This window comes from Miscanthus floridulus, chromosome 15 (genome assembly GCF_019320115.1).
Source record: "Miscanthus floridulus cultivar M001 chromosome 15, ASM1932011v1, whole genome shotgun sequence".
Classification (NCBI taxonomy): Eukaryota; Viridiplantae; Streptophyta; class Magnoliopsida; order Poales; family Poaceae; genus Miscanthus; species Miscanthus floridulus.
Window position 1 is genome coordinate 31,727,342 of NC_089594.1, and position 16,518 is coordinate 31,743,859.

Sequence of the window (16,518 nt, forward strand, 5' to 3'; positions counted from 1 at the left end):
CAAAAAAAATCATAAAATAGAAAATATAATTTTGTTGGACTCCACATGAGTAGATTTACACAGTGAACATATAATATGGTATTCTTTAGTACAATTTTTTTACTATAGCTTTAGATTTATGCTTTTCTATAATTAATTCATAACTACAGTTTCTATAGTTCAATTGTGGTGGTGAGCTAATTATTGTATACTTGAATTGTAGTAAAAATTCTATACTCATTGGATCATGTATAACTTAGTTACAAATTTTATTTAGGTGTATGCTTGTTAAAAAGTATTTATAAATATTTAACTAAGTTATACATGATCCAATGAGTATGAAATTTTTACTACAGTTGAAATATACAATAATTAGCCCACTATAAAATTTTCACCGCAATTAGACCATAGAACTGCAGCTATGAATTAATTATAAAAAAAACATAGATCTAAAGCTAAAGCAAAAAAATTAGACTAAAGCATACTATATTATATGTTCACTGCATGTGGAGTCCAACAAAATTGGATTTTTATTTTATGATTTTTCTATGACTATAATTTTTCAAAGATTTAGCCAAAATAAATAAAAAAGAAAAACACAAAACCGCCTTTGAAAACCGCTTATAAGGTTAAACGAATGGTTTTAAAATTTAGGGAGGTGGTTTGCCTGGTTTTAGAGTTCACGGAGGAAAAGCAGACTTTCGCAAAATTTAAAAGAGGTATTGTGGGCTTTTTTCTTCTTTCTATGACCTGCCCAAGGCCCAAGGCACATGTCAACTCCTAACTTAAGCCTTATCCACTGGTCTTCCCCATTTCTCAACACGACCCTTCCAGCTCCTTCTCCTCTCGTATCTCCTTGCTACAGTCAGAAGGGCGGCGAGGATTCACTCCTGGCGTCGATCTCGCTGGCTCCTACAGCGTCCAGCGACCGTTCCGGTGCCGGAGGTGGAGAGGAGCCGCGGGATCGATGGCCGGTGTACATACCCTTAGCCTTGTTAGCTAGTTTAGGGTTAGGGTTCTTTGTTTCTTTGATGGCTGCGCGATGATTAGTAGGTCCAGGTGGTGCTCGCAGTGTAACAGAACCGACCAAATCATAAGAACGTAAGTACAAAAACAATCACCGAAGCGATCAAATTCCTATACTTAAGCTCCCATAATCCCGGTAGTCCGGAAATCACGAAGGATTTCAACCAACTCTCGACATACAAACCAAGATCGTAATGATTCAACATAACACATCATCTGTTACAACATTTCACAAGTAGCATTCGGATTACATCCATCAAAGTTGAATTAGAATATTACAAACCAAGTTTTAGTGTGCGGAAGCAACATAGTTTAGTACAAAACATCATAGTTTTCAAATACATTGCCAAGTCTGAGTCATGTCCCACAAAAGCATTATCAGGTACGAGAACTAGTAGAGACCGCGCCCAACGGTCTAGTCTTCATCCCCAGCTGGGAGAAGGCAGTACTTGCAGCAACCAAAGTAGAACTGGTCATCTGCAACAGGTGGGAGATAAACCCCGAGTACGAGAAGGTACTCAGCTAGACTTACCCGACAAAAACAGAAATAAAGACACCAAGGATCATGCAAGGCTTTTTAGGTGGGCTAGCTTGACACAGTTGCAGAAAAGAGCTTAAGATTATGGTAACCAATTTAAACTTAACATCAAGCTTATCATTATTTACCTGTCCACTAGATTAGCACCTGTACTAGAGCACTCACTTATTAGGAGCAAACAGTATTAACCATAGCAGGTATAATAAGGCTGTCATCATCATATCATCATTGCCGAACCATTATGTTATTAAGTGTATCTACATTGGAGATAAGCCCGTCAAGTTCTCACTAACCGGGAGAGACGGCGATTCGAATCGAATTATAACTCAGCTGAGGGGGTATTCCTAACTCTCACCCTGGCATACTTAGCAAGGGTAGCCGTGGGTTACCTTTGGTACAACTCAGGAACCAAATTCGCGGGTTCGATCAGCGCCAGCGCTCTCAGGGATTACCCTTCTGCCAGGACGATCAGGACTTTTAAATCACCTGCCCTTGGACTCACGCCTACGGCTCCCTTCCGAGGCGTACTTTATACTTATCGACTCCCGGCCTGAGTTGAGCTACTCGGCTTCGCAGTCGGTCTCCAGACCCAGCCAACTAAGAGAGAGGCATGCGTTCAACATGAACAGAAAAGGCTCCAAGAATCAGTCCTTAAGCGACGCAGACGGAGTCACTATAAACCGGCAAGCCTCCGTCCGGTCTTCATTTCAAATTAAGACTGGTTCTTTTCCACGATAGCAAATATAGCCAACCGTGCCACATATATATTCCTATATCTCGCAGGTGACAGGAAATCACCCGACTTCTACCGCATTTAAGCAGGGCTAAGCACTACTCGAGCCTGAGCTACATAGGATTCAGGGTAACAATATCTGGACAAGGAATTGGGTAACCAATGCAGCAAGTGTTTGCATCCAACACCTAAACTTAATGCAACAATATATATATATGTAACAATAATACTGTACTGCATTTCGGAAATTAGGAGGCTTAATATGCTCCGGGGCTTGCCTTTCACAAAGTTGCAAGGACGGTGGTCAGGGCACTCAACGGCGACCTCGTCTGGCACTTCTCCTGAAGGCTGCTCCTCCTGAATCTCCGGTGTCGGCTACTGCTGCTCGCTCGGCTCCTCGAATTCCAGCAGGGTTACTCCTTCTGGTACACCTATTGCATGCCGATGCACAAGATAATTATCATGGATGCATAAGGAATGACATGATGCTCATGATGAATGAATCACAATGGTTGTTTATGAAAACATCACTGGACACTCGTTTACCGAGTAATTAGCTCTATTCAAATCACTTTAAGCATGTATCCACTTAACTTAAAGACAAGATCAACTCACCTAACTTGCATAACCTAAGGTAAAGATGCTCATCTTCAGTTAAAGGCCTAACACCTCGGAACAGTACCATGAACTTAGAATAGTAAAGACATACTTAAAATAACAGTTAAAGCTTCATATGCAACAAGTAGTAACTTAATTATTTAATGATGGTGCAAAAGCCTAATTTGACCAAACCGAGTTTACCAACTTGTTTTTCATACCTAATAAACATCAGAAAGTATAGTGTCAACTTCTAAATAATTATTTAATACCCTTTTCTAATTTATCTAGTTAATTAGGTGATTAAAGCAATATATAGTAAAACTATTCAGAAAAATCTACAAAAATTACAGTAGCTATCTCATGCTTCACATAGGCTACCATAAAAATTTCAAAGCCATTGAGTAAGTATAACAGTCTCCACAAAAATGATAAGGCATACTAGCTTAAAATGGCATAATTAAGAAATCCTAATGAAAAGTGTCAAGCAACAGATTTCCCATTTTTCCTAGCATCCTTCTAGCATAAGAATAGCACCCATCAAATTTCACCTTTACTGAATCTATAGAAAAATTATGAAAATTCACACAAGATCCACCTATTAATAAAAGGAAATTCTATAACTTAAAAACTACACATGCACTAGCTCTGAAATTTTTACCAGAGCTTCAAATAAACCAAAATAGAGGACCCACAAAATTTCATAATTTTTGGACCACAGAAACTCAAGATAAAATTCAAACAAGTTTGCATGCTTCTAAAAACACATTTCAAACTCCTATTTAATTCATCCAAATTTTCTAAAACATGTGCTCATATTATATTTTTATTAAATACTAGACATGACCAGGAACTTAACAAAATTAGAACCACATCATTTGGATCTATATACTAGGAAATACATATTTTAGAATCATGCACATAAATCTGTGAAAACAATAAACAAAACAAATAAGAAACAAAACTCAGCCACAGTTGGGCCGACCCGAAGAATCACGGCGGCCCGCGAGCGCACAGGCGCGGCCCAGAACGCGGCTCAGCCCAAGCTGGCTTCCCACTGCGCACGTCAGCGACTGACAAGCAGGGCCCACGTGTCAATGACACAAAAACAGAGCACGGCGAGGGTTGACGGTGAGATGGCGATAGCTCGCCGACGGCGAAGCTGCCGGCAAAACTAACCCCACCGGGGGTTTCACCACACCATCCCGCATCGACAGAGGTTCATGGTTAGGGTAGAGGTGCACTGGAAATGGTTGATCGCCGGCCATGGCGGCTCGGTGGCGCAACACAACGGTGCGCCGGCCGGCTCCGGCCACGGCTGGCCCAGGCGAACGGTTCTACGGCACCCCGGAGCTCAAGCGATAGTACTAATGCTAAGATAGGGTTAGGGGGGTGCTCGGGAAGCCTAGCCACGGAGAGGTCCGTGCGACGGTGGAGTTTACTCTGGCGAGGCTCACCCGCAGGCGACCTCCGGGCTGTAGCGGTTAGATGGGGTAGGACTAGAGACACTACGAGGCGCGGTGAAGACAATGCAGAACAAAGGGGGCACGGAGGGCCGCTGATCAGCTCGGGCCACGGCGAGCTCGCGCTCCGACGAGGCGCCGGACATGGCGGCGTCGCAGAAATGGCCACAGGACTCTCACCTAGCCACGGACACAACTGCGGAGAGCTCGAGCGAGTAGAGCAGTGGGGGACACTCCAATGCGCGCGAGCAATTTCTCCGGGACGGACCGGCGGAGGGGCTGCGCGACGGCGAGCAATGGCGGAGCGGTAGCTCCGCTGCTACTGCGCTTCGGCTGAATGGAGTAGGCGAAGGAGGAGGGAACAAGAGTGAATGGAGAGGCAGGAGGATGCGGCTTCAAGTGGAAAACATCGGCAGCGGGTTCAGGCCAGCCACGGCACGTGGCCTGGGCGGTCAGTCGGCCGTCGACGCGCGGCGCCACGCGGCCGTCGACTTCTGAAACGGCAAGGCACTGTAGAGTCTGAATTCTTCGTTTCAGTAACTAACCGAACCGACTGACAGAGCATGTTTGACGATCATTAACTCCTAATCCGTGGCGATCCAGGTTAAGGCGTAGTTAGCAAAGTTGGAGACCTACATGAGTACTATAAGTTTGCTAATTGGAGCTTGAACTAGTTTGGCTTGGTTAGTGAGATACAGTGCTCCAAACATCAGCTCATGAAACTGAAATCTGCTTGGGACTTAGAAAAAATTTGCTAAGTATGAAATCAGCATGTACATTTGACTTGTGGGCCATGTTTGAGCATGTTCTAGCCATTTTCATGAGTTGGTCATAAAACAACTTTTGTTCCTTGATAAATTAGCTACAACTTTTGTAAAGAGTGCACAGCCATGCAAAGCTTCTAAGCTGGACTTTTTAAATAGTCAAACTATGACACTCCTAGAGTCAATTCAAGTCAAACATGCAATCAAGGGCATTTTGGTCATTTTGATCTATATGAACAATGTCCAAACAAGTAACCTAAGTGTAGTTAAGGTGTAATAGACCATGATCAACCATTTTAAAAAATTGTTATACCACTTCTAATGATCACATGTGATAAAGAAAGTAAAACAAGCAATTCATTCATATGTTGCAATGACATGTCTCACATGTTTCAAGACCTTCTTGTCATTTTATAATTGCCACATTACTACCATGTTGCCATGTTTCAAGGTATGAGAGTTTCATGTTGCATTCCCATGTTGCACTACTACCACTCTAAGCAATCAAGCATGAAACACATACAATTTAAAATGTTGCATACGTATGTTTCAATGATAATGGCATGATGACATGGATAATGCACATGTTTATGAAATGACATGCAATTAGTAGAAGCCAAACACCTAGGGTGTTACACGCAGGGTGGAGGCGGCACTGCGTCCATGTGATAAGCTTCTCCAACTCCTCTGCCTCGCTGGTGTGTGCTCTGGTGCCAGTGAAGAGCTGCAGAGGTATGAGCTCGCCGGATCTGGGGACTTGGCTGCTCTAGATCTTGTCGGGTTCTCTTTTTATCCCTCCCTTGTCTTCGTCGACATTTGCATCGATGCTGGCTTCTCCAGCGAGAGCCTTGGGAGGTATGTCTACCAACGTGCCGAGAGATCGGGTTGGCTTTTGTTTCCCACCTATTCTGGTGGTTAAGTTCCCCTTCGGGTTATGTCGTGGTCCGGTGAGCCGGGTTTGCTGGAGGTTCTTGAGGCGCCACATTGCTTGTCTCTCGGCGATGCGATGGCCGGTGGCCATCTTGTTCAGCCACGGCGTTCAGCGACTATAGAGCAGGTCAATGTGTTCGGTGTGCTGTTCTTGGTGGCAACAAAAATTTGTGATGTTTCTTCGTCGGGATGGAGGTCGGCTTCAAGTTGCAAGTACGGTGTGTCTCCTCTCTATCTTTTAGTGCGACGGGAGCGCGTCGTGTGGCTGCTCCGACCACCGACGAAGAAAAGGACCAGGAGGATCTTGCAAGGACCAAGTTGTAATTTTTCTTTCTTTAAAGGGCTAATTATTGTATGCTTGAACTGTAGTAAGAATTCAGTCTGTATATGAATTTGGCCATAAATACTCAGCCCTAGCAAAACCTGAATTAAACAAGTGAAGAGTTGAAAACAAATAATGGAACAGTATTATCAAAGAAATATAATTTCCTTGCTTTCTTATTTTAATGCCAAATAGAATCAAACCAAAACGATACAAATCTGATCTGTGGCATATATGAATCCCAGATTTAGTCATGGTACAGAATTCTTAATTTCTTCCTCTAGCAGATGGTGTTCAGTTCAGAGCCGAATTGATCTTGTCCAACAAGAAGATAAATGCTTCAAATTTCAATCGATCAGCTATCTGGTCTGTTCGTACCAAATTAGATTTGCGAATTCTATCCTATTAGCTAAGCTACTAGTGTCCTAAGCTTTACATTTGCAGCTTATGTCGCTAAGAATGCAGTTTGCCCTAAATTATGCCCAGCGACCAAAAAGCTGAATATGGGACAGAGGAAAAGGGATGTCAAATACACAAATATATTACTTCAAACAATGAGAATATGTGGGTTCCCTACTCAAGAGCTGTCAAGTAAAATGGCAAGTTCAGCGAAATCTCTTAATAGGAATCTTGCTACCAAACCGCGGGCGCCCAATAGGGCCACGTCGCCCGTTAGCCCTCTAACCGTTGGATAGAGCTAGCTCGTGATAAGGACCGTTCGATGCAGATCGGTTCGCGTCCTGCCCGCTTCATAAACGGATCCGAAACCTCACGAAGCCTCGCGAACCCAAAAACTTGTCGCCTCGCGCCACTATCAGCCGTGCCTCCCTCTCCGCTCCGCGCCTCTGCCGCCGACCACTTCTGCGAACGCCCCCCCTCCCCCTCTCCGCCCTTCGACAATTGCACACACGACCAACAGTTGCACGTGCGGTGTGGCGGTGGCAGTGGAGATAGAGAGCCCGCTGTGCATCAGCGAGGCGAGGCGACCGCAACCACCCGACAGCGATGCGGCACGGTATGGCTATGCCTCACCGGCGAAGCACGGCACCTGGCGTGGGAGCCCTCCGCCTCCCTCCTCGACTGGTCACACTCGCCTGGCGAGGTGGTGCTTGATCTCGCCTCGCCTTCTCTGCTCGTCCTCAAATGGAGTCAGGCAAGTGGCCATTATTATGGAGAAGGTGAGCGTCGCCACCGCGAGGAAGAAGCCAACCAGTGATGGCGTGCGCAGCTTCCCGTTGCCCTTGTGCTCCCTCACCAGTAGCTATGCAGCGCCCTTGCAGCTACTAGCGACAGCGCGCACCGCATGCTCGATGAAATGCCCACGAGATTCGGCTCCGTCCAGCAGACACTTCATACTTTGTATATGTATATATGTAAGTATTCTTTTGCTGATGCAAAACTTTTGCCTCTGATTCATTGTCATATAATAATTTTTCAATCGTTTTCCATGATGAAAGGCCTCTCATACTGATTTTGTTTCCCTATCGGCCATATTCTTTTCAGGTGTTCACTTTGGCGACGAATCCTTACAGCACACAAGTCTTAGGACCTAGGAGATGCGGCAATCTAAACCAAGTTTGGGTTGTCGTCTGGAAGGAGACTGATTTCAAAGACTGAGCTGATCAACATGCCAGCAAGGAACATCTCTGTCGGCGCGCACATTTTACGCCATATGGTGGTTACTTGTAGTTGTAACCTTGTAGGTTACAATACGAGCAATATTAATTGGTACTCTTCTTTATTTCTTCTTAATTTCTTATTTCCTCTTTATTTTTGACTTGCATGAAGAAGGGGAAAATTCAGGATTGGCTACACGGGAAGTGGGATAAGGTGCAGTGACATCAAAACGAGATAGGGAGGAAGAAAGAGTGAAGGAACTGAAGAAGGTTAGGGGATTGTCTCATGTTATTTTTTGCAAGCACATTAATTACCTATTCCCTATTCTGTTATTATACTAGTCTTTTGTTCTCTGCATCTATTTTACAGCCACTTAATATGTATAAGATCTAAGTAAAAAAAGTCCAATTTTGTTGTGTAGTCGAAAAAGGTTTTATAATTTCGAATCTCCAGATCCAATATTTGACCATGTCATGAACTCAAGCTTTGAAATTCTATTTATGAAAATTGGCATGGCATGATCTAAAATCCTGAACTTCCATTTCTGCAATTTAGCAATTTTTTATTTGGAATTTTTGAACTTTGAAAACAATACCATGATCCAAAGCCCAAATCTACCATTTTTAGAACTAGGCACATTTCTGTGGTCTTAAATTTTTAGCATGGAGCTACCCTGCTTGTAGAGCCTACAATGCAAGATCAGAATTCCAACGGTACAACTTATGCTTCTACTGTCATGTGCATGGCTGCATGCAGGGGTGCTCCCAAGGCAGCGCATGGCCTGGCACAGCCCGAGGAGGCTGGTGGCTGAAAGGGCCAATGTCATTAAGGCTATTAATAGCAATTAAGGAGCAGCTGAAGGGGCCTCAAGTATGAAAGGGCCAGAGTCTGTGCGCCTAGCAGAGAGCTTAGCTCCTATATATTATAACCAGCATCAATGGAATGGATTAAGCAATGAAGAAACAAGTTATCTCCTACCTCTCATCTACTTTGTCTTCAATCTCACCTCTGTTGCGGTAGCCAGGCAAAAACCCTGGCACCATTACCTAGCCTTGGGAAACCCCCAAATACTTTAGTCTCCCTCCACGCCGACTTTGCCCGGCCTTCATCTTGGCAATGGTTATCCACCCTATCCCTCGTATGAACTAAGGTTCACAACATCTGGTATCAGATAGCTTTGGTTTCGATCCATATCCATGGCTTCTGCTGTCAACGATGCCATCGGTGCCCTTGCTGATGGGATGCGCCGTCTCACAGAGGACATGGATCGCTTCGTCGTGATGTTCAACCGCTACGTGGAGAAGTTAGAGCATGAACGCCTTGCTGCGGTGCTGCTTCAGGCGGCAACACGAGGGCTCCTGGCACGCCGGCGGGTGCGGTCTCTCCGTGAGGAGGCTGTAGTCCGCCTACAAGCGGTGGCGCGAGGATTCATGGTGAGGCTCACCACAAGGAAGATGCGGGCAGCGATCAGAACTGCACTTTCAGTAGGGTGTCCCTCTGTTCATACGCCACCACCTGCCACCATCACACCTCCCACCGCTGTTCCATCCTCGCCACCACTCTTTGTTGCCTCCATCTCGTCACCCTTGCTGCTCCCAATCTCATCACCAAGGGCAAAATCCACCACGGCTGATTTGGCCAAGCTCATCCACTTCCTCACCACCTCCTCCAGTGTCTTGCAAGGGCGGGTCGCTACCCTCCAGCAAGAGCATCCAGCAGCGGCATCCTTCCCTGGTTCACGGGGATTAGGCCAGGGTGAACTCCAGGGCGACCGGCCTCCCCGTTTCCAGAAGCTAGTTGCTGGGCTCCTTCCATGGGATCCAGGAGGACGCCATCGGGTTCGACGATAGCTCTCCATGCTTCCATCTCGAGGACGAGCTGGTCTTCAAGGGCGGGGGAGATGTCATGTGCATGGCTGCATGCAGGGGTGCTCCCAAGGCAGCGCATGGCCTGGCACAGCCCGAGGAGGCTGGTGGCTGAAAGGGCCAATGTCATTAAGGCTATTAATAGCAATTAAGGAGCAGCTGAAGGGGCCTCAAGTATGAAAGGGCCAGAGTCTGTGCGCCTAGCAGGGAGCTTAGCTCCTATATATTGTAACCAGCATCAATGGAATGGATTAAGCAATGAAGAAACAAGTTATCTCCTACCTCTCATCTACTTTGTCTTCAATCTCACCTCTGCTGCGGTAGCCAGGCAAAAACCCTAGCACCATTACCTGGCCTTGGGAAACCCCCAAATACTCTAGTCTCACTCCACGCCAACTTTGCCCGACCTTCCTCTTGGCAATGGTTATCCACCCTATCCCTCGTATGAACTAAGGTTCACAACATCTACAAGGATGTGCCTGTTCCCAGTTTGATCATAAGCACGTTGTCGTTATTTATCTATTTTTTAAAATTTATAAAGTATTATGTTACATTACTTACATAACACAAATGATTGCTAATAACTCAATCTGCAATTCAAGCTATTGGACTAAAATAATAACACAGGTAAAAGAGTTTCTGACAACTTTGATGATGATGTCAAAGACAGTAACCGTGGTGTTTTTGAAGTGTGCAGGTTGGTAGAAGCAGACAGGTGGAACATTGGTTTGGCTCAGTCTGAAATTAGAGATTCCTACTGCATGCCATTGTGGTTGCCTTATTACGGCCTATGTTTTTCTTGTATTTGATCCGGCTATCATGGTATAGTATATGGAGATTTATGAAGGTAGCATTCTGCCTTCATCCTCTTCTTCAAGAGTGTTTTTCTTGTATTCCAAACACAGCTGCTGCCATTCCAGTATAGAACAAGAAAGAATAATGATTGGAATTCTCAAGAAACCTGGGTAAGCTTAGCTTCTAAAGGCTACTTGATTAAGATGTACAAGATAACAACCCCACCTGTAATCTGGCGGAATAATGTATGCCTTTTCGATGCCACTAGGCAAATGTTTATATTTTACAGTTAGAGAAATGCACTACTTGTAATTTTTTTTCGTTAAAATATACTTGTTGCTCTGCGAATGATGGCACCCACTATAATGTAACTCGTAGAACATCCTGATGTTTTAGATTGAAACTATCACTTGGAATTTGGAGGCCTTGCAGGTGGTGGTGTCTTGACAAATTAACATCAATTAAGCCTTGCTTTGTATCACGTGGTAGATGTGCATTGCCTTTGTTACGTCTTGAATGACATCAAATTGTATGCTCTAGAAACCAGCTTTTGAGAAGTGAAAAATGAATTCACTATATTTCTTGAAAGAAAGTTTACGTGGAGCGCTCACATGTTATAGCTGACAGTGTACCCAAGCTTGTATACAAGCTTGATAGCTGATAGTGTACATAAGCTTGTACACAATCTAGCCATACATAAATTCAAGCATGATTTACCCAATCCTTATTCATTTATTACCTTCTTATAATGTGAATTGTCTAAACAACTTGAATGCATATACGAGATGTTCCCTTGTTCTAACCAGATCGGCAATAATTGCGGGTTATACTGGCATGACACTAAAAGGAGGGCGCGGCGAGGCCGCGGCTGGTTTTCTAGTAGTATTGTTAAAGGCTCCACAATGAAACTAAAAGGATGGATTATCCTCATTCACGGGTACACTGTTTCAGTCAACCAACATAATTTGTCAATACACAATCTTCTAAATTTAACAGACCCCTTACAACTATTCATTCAAGCACAATGTTTGTGACAATTTCAAACTCAAGAGACCCATTTCAACAACTTTTTTCGGCAAAGAATTTCTAGATGTTGCACATTCGTTGCATTTAGGTTGTTGATTCTTTCAGCCTCTCTGGTTGTATTGCTAGTATAGTTTGTGTTGTTACAATTGCCCTTTTCTTTTTTTCTGTTTGCAGCCTTCCAGGGCTACTTACTTGTATTTACATCTGTTTTATTCAATGAAATTGACAGTCTTGTGCCTTTCATTCAAGGAAAAAAAAGCACCATGCAAAACCAACATTAGAAGAAGGTTGTTTGATCATACTCCCTCCATTCAAATTATAAGACGTGTTAGGCTTTTCGAGATACATAGCTTTTGCTATGCACTTAGATATACTCAGTCTAAATACATATAAAAAACAATTATCTAGAAAAGCCAAAATCTTTAAATGGCATCCTGACACACACAAAAAGGGATATGAATGTTTTTGTGATCTTCAAAAACAATAATCAGGAACACTACAAATTTCTACACAGAGAGCACCTTTAAAGGGCAGAGTACTTTCTAAGGCAAATGATAAATGATAATCAGTAGACTACTTCTTTCCATAGGCAAATGATAAATGATCAAAATGTAATGTTAACGGAAGAAACAACATGTCTTAATGAAGTTACATAAAACCTAATAAAAACTGGTACAGTAGACCTGAACAAACAAAAAAATAAGTACAGTAGAATACTCGCATCATTATAACACTCGCATACTATAAGCTCAGTAGATTTCCTTCGTACAAAGCAACTGCAGAAAAATGGCACGCCTCCACTGAATCTGTGAGCGTGTTGGTCCTTGGGTCATAGATCTGTAAAAACTGCATGCCTTCTTTATATACGACCACCCTTCCATCGCCTAATAGCACCAATGGATTCACATGATGATAAATGGCATACTATTCAAATTGTATGATATACTGTTTGACCCAGAGACCCTTAGCAGAGTCCATCAGAATCCAAAAGTCCATACTGGGAGCTGGGCCATGCACAACAGCTAAAGAGCATTCAGGTTGGCTAATGTTAGCTGCTTTATAGTTGGAAGGTCCTTGAACACCTGAGCAGCAGCATCGGGAAGGCTGATCGGGGGTCCTCGCATAAATGGCCTCCATTTCTCAGTCTCGAGGTCAAACGTAATTATCAAGTCTTTCTCAGTAACTCGGTCATCAAAAGTGATAGTTATGCGGTTCAGAACATAGGGAGTAGACGATTCCATTAATTACCACACCCACACTATACCGGATTTCTTCAAGGGGCGTGACTGCCCTCCACCCTGTGCGGCAGCTACTGTTGACTGTGCAGACCTCGGACAGCTGCCGGCCTCCAAACTGGAGGGAATAATGGTTTAGCTTCCGGAACACCTTGTATTCTCCTGTGCTGCTGACCTGACCAAACAGATATCTGGGCTCTGAAACCAAGCTCAATACGAGATCCACATGTTCTTCAGCGAAGCTGTCTGGTATTTGATACACAGCTCCAGTTGCTGGGTTGAGCAATTTGTCTGGTAACTAACGCACGTCTCCAGTAAATGGGTTGCGGAATCGGTAGCTGCTGCTGCTGCTATCCATTTTTGGTCCCTCCAATTTCTTGACAAAGACGAGGTCAAGGGCCGTGCTCATGACTCTCTGACCCGGCACGCAGCCCACACGCTTCAAGATTTGCCCTGACAGATCCATGATGTTGACGAGCACGTCGGGCCCTGCATCGACAGCGGCGACGATGAGCGGCCCCGGGTGCCGCGTGGCGTGGACCGCGGCGAACTGCGGGTCAGAGAGGATGGACCGCCACAACCGACACACCGTGCGCAGTCGGCAGAGGACCTTGGCGGGAAGGCGCAGCAGGATCTCGTACAGGGGGTCCAGGGGCTGAGCGCCGATGCTGGACGCGGCGAGAGCGCGCGTCTTCGGCGCGGCGTGCGGCTTGTACGACGACGCCATCGCTGCGTGGGATCGGGAGAAAAAAAAAGGATCTTTAATTTGTGATGAGGAGCGCATCGAGGTGGCCACAGAAGGAAAGGTTAGATCACCGCGATCGCAGAAGGTGCGCGCGTAGGGCGCAAATGGCTTACCAGGGCGATCGTGGTTGGTTCCCGTGCCGGAGCTAGCCGGCGGCGTAACGACTCGGCGCTCTCGCCGGGGGCGGTGAGGCGCGAGGCCCTAGTGCGGCGATCAGGGGCTTTTTACATATTTACCATTATTACGATCGTCACTTACAGGAATCGCACTCTTAGAATGACGCTTACAAATTTAGCCGTTTTAGTTCACGCTCCTTTCATTTTTACCATTTTCGCCTATGTGGCACGCCAGCTCGTGCTGATACGCTGGCACCGGCACGGGAAATGACCCCGCTGCCCCCGGCCATCTTTCAACGCCAGCTCATGCAGGACGATCTCCTGTACCCGATGCTCACCGTGGAGGAGATGCTCATGTTCGCCGCCGAGTTCCGTCTGCCTCGCTCGCTGCCAACCAAGGAGAAGAAGAAGCGCGTGCAGGCGCTCATCGACCAGCTCGGCCTGCGCAACGCGGCCAACACCATCATCGGCGACGAGGGCCACCGCGGCATGTCCGGCGGGGAGCGCCGCCGCGTGTCCATCGGCGTGGACATCATCCACGACCCCATCGTCCTGTTCCTTGACGAGCCCACCTCCGGGCTCGACTCCACCAGCGCGTTCATGGTGGTCAAGGTGCTGCAGCGCATCGCGTAGAGCGGCAGCGTGGTGGTCATGTCCATCCACCAGCCGAGCTACCGCATCCTCGGCCTCCTCGACCACCTCCTGTTCCTCTCCCGTGGCCAGACGGTGTACTACGGCTCGCCACGCGCGCTGCCATCCTTCTTCAACGACTTCGGCAAGCCCATCCCTGGCAACGAGAACCCGACGGAGTTCGCGCTCGACCTCATCAGGGAGCTGGAGACCATGCCGGACGGGGCCAGGGACCTCGTGGAGCACAACAAGAAATGGCAGACGCGCATGCCTCCCAAGGCGAAGCACCACGACGGGCACGGCGAGAAGCCGTCGCTGTCCCTGAAGGAGGCCATCAGCGCCAGCATCTCTCGCGGGAAGCTCGTGTCCGGCGCGACCGACGGATCCGTGTCGGTGCATTCGCCCGGGGAGTTGGCGGCGCCGGCGGCCCCGGTGTCGAAGTTCGCGAACCCGTTCTAGGTCAAGATGGGCGTCCTCACCCGTCGCGCGTTCCTCAGCACGAAGCGCACGCCGGAGATCTTCATCATCCGCCTAGCGGCCGTGATGGTGACGGGGTTCATCCTGGCGACCATCTTCTGGCGCCTGGACGACTCCCTTGGGGGAGTCGAGGAGCGCCTGGGCTTCTTTGCCATCGCCATGTCCACCATGTTCTACACCTGCTCCGACTCGCTCCCCGTGTTCCTCAACGAGCGCTACATCTTCCTCCAGGAGACGGCCTACAACGCATACCGGCGGTCCTTGTATGTGCTCTCCTAGACCATCGTCGGTTTCCCGTCGCTGATCGTGCTCTCCTTCGCGTTCGCGCTCACCACGTTCTTCGCCGTGGGCCTGGCCGGCGGCGCTGACGGCTTGTTCTTCTTCGTGGCCATCGTGCTGGCGTCCTTCTGGGCCGGCTCTGGGTTCGCGACGTTCCTCTCTGGCGTGGTGACGAACGTGATGCTGGGTTTCCCATGGTGGTGTCGACGCTGGCCTACTTCCTCCTCTTCAGCGGCTTCTTCATCAACCGGGACCGCATCCAGCGGTACTGGCTCTGGTTCCACTACCTGTCGCTGGTCAAGTACCCGTACGAGGCGGTGATGCAGAACGAGTTCAGCGACCCGACGCAGTGCTTCGTGCGGGGTGTGCAGATGTTTGACAACACGCCGCTGGCGGCGCTGCCGGCGGTGCTCAAGGTGCGGGTGCTGCGCGCCATGAGCCAGTCGCTCCTCGACGACAAGGTCGCCGCGTTCCCGCCCGATCTTCACAGAGAGAAAAGGGAGAGGGCAACGACGCGTCTAATTGAAAGATGGCCGGGGGCAGCGGGGTCATTTCCCGTGCCGGTGCCAGCGTGTCAGCACGAGCTGGCGTGCCACATAGGCGAAAGTGGTAAAAATGAAAGGAGCGCGAACTAAAACGGCTAAATCTGTAAGCGTCATTTTAAGAGTGCGATTCCTGTAAGTGGCGATCGTAATAATGGTAAATATGTAAAAAGCCCGGCGATCAGTACGCCGGTCACAATCGCGGCGGCGGTGAGTTAGGTCTTGGGCGTTCGGGGACGACGACACGATGTTGTTGGGCTGTCTGTGGAGCTGCAGCGCAACTGGGCCCGGTGCATAATTCAGGATTGGATATTTGTGTGACCTGACCAAGGCCCAAGGGACAGCAGGTCAGGCCAGGCTTTTGTTACGTTGGGCATTTTTTTTTTGGAGCTAGAACTATTTTAGAAAAAAAAATATTTGACACAAAAATCTGTTGAGTAGTTTTTTTTTGCGACTTGGGGATTCATTCATCAATTCGAACCGGGATTACAATCTGCAGACATCAGGTTAATGATGCACGCCGGGCATTCATGCCACCACCCGGACTGTGTATCACCTGTGACCTGCTTAGCTAGCAAATGGGCAACTCTATTACAATCTCTACTAATGAAAGAACATTTAAAATCCTGAAAAAAATCTGAAGAGTAGTTTCGGTAGTGTTTATTATTATCATGGGTGATAACCATGGGATTACAATCTGTTGTGTGTATCACCGTAGCCCCGCCGTCGCGCGCGGCCGCGTCTGCCCGACGAGACCACGCCCGCTCGGCGTGGCGACACCTGCCCGTGAGGTCGCGCCAGCCCCTGCTCAGGCAGGCTGTGACGGGAGGCGCTAGAGG

At 47.2% G+C, this 16,518-nt stretch overlaps 2 pseudogenes; one reads left to right on the plus strand and one right to left on the minus strand.

Moving 5' to 3' along the window:
* Positions 1-12,381: 12,381 nt before the first annotated feature.
* On the minus strand, positions 12,382-13,852 carry LOC136506608 (putative F-box protein At1g32420; annotated as a pseudogene).
* A 166-nt stretch (positions 13,853-14,018) lies between these two features.
* LOC136507316 (ABC transporter G family member 5-like) lies at positions 14,019-15,772 on the plus strand (annotated as a pseudogene).
* The last annotated feature ends 746 nt before the right edge of the window (positions 15,773-16,518 follow it).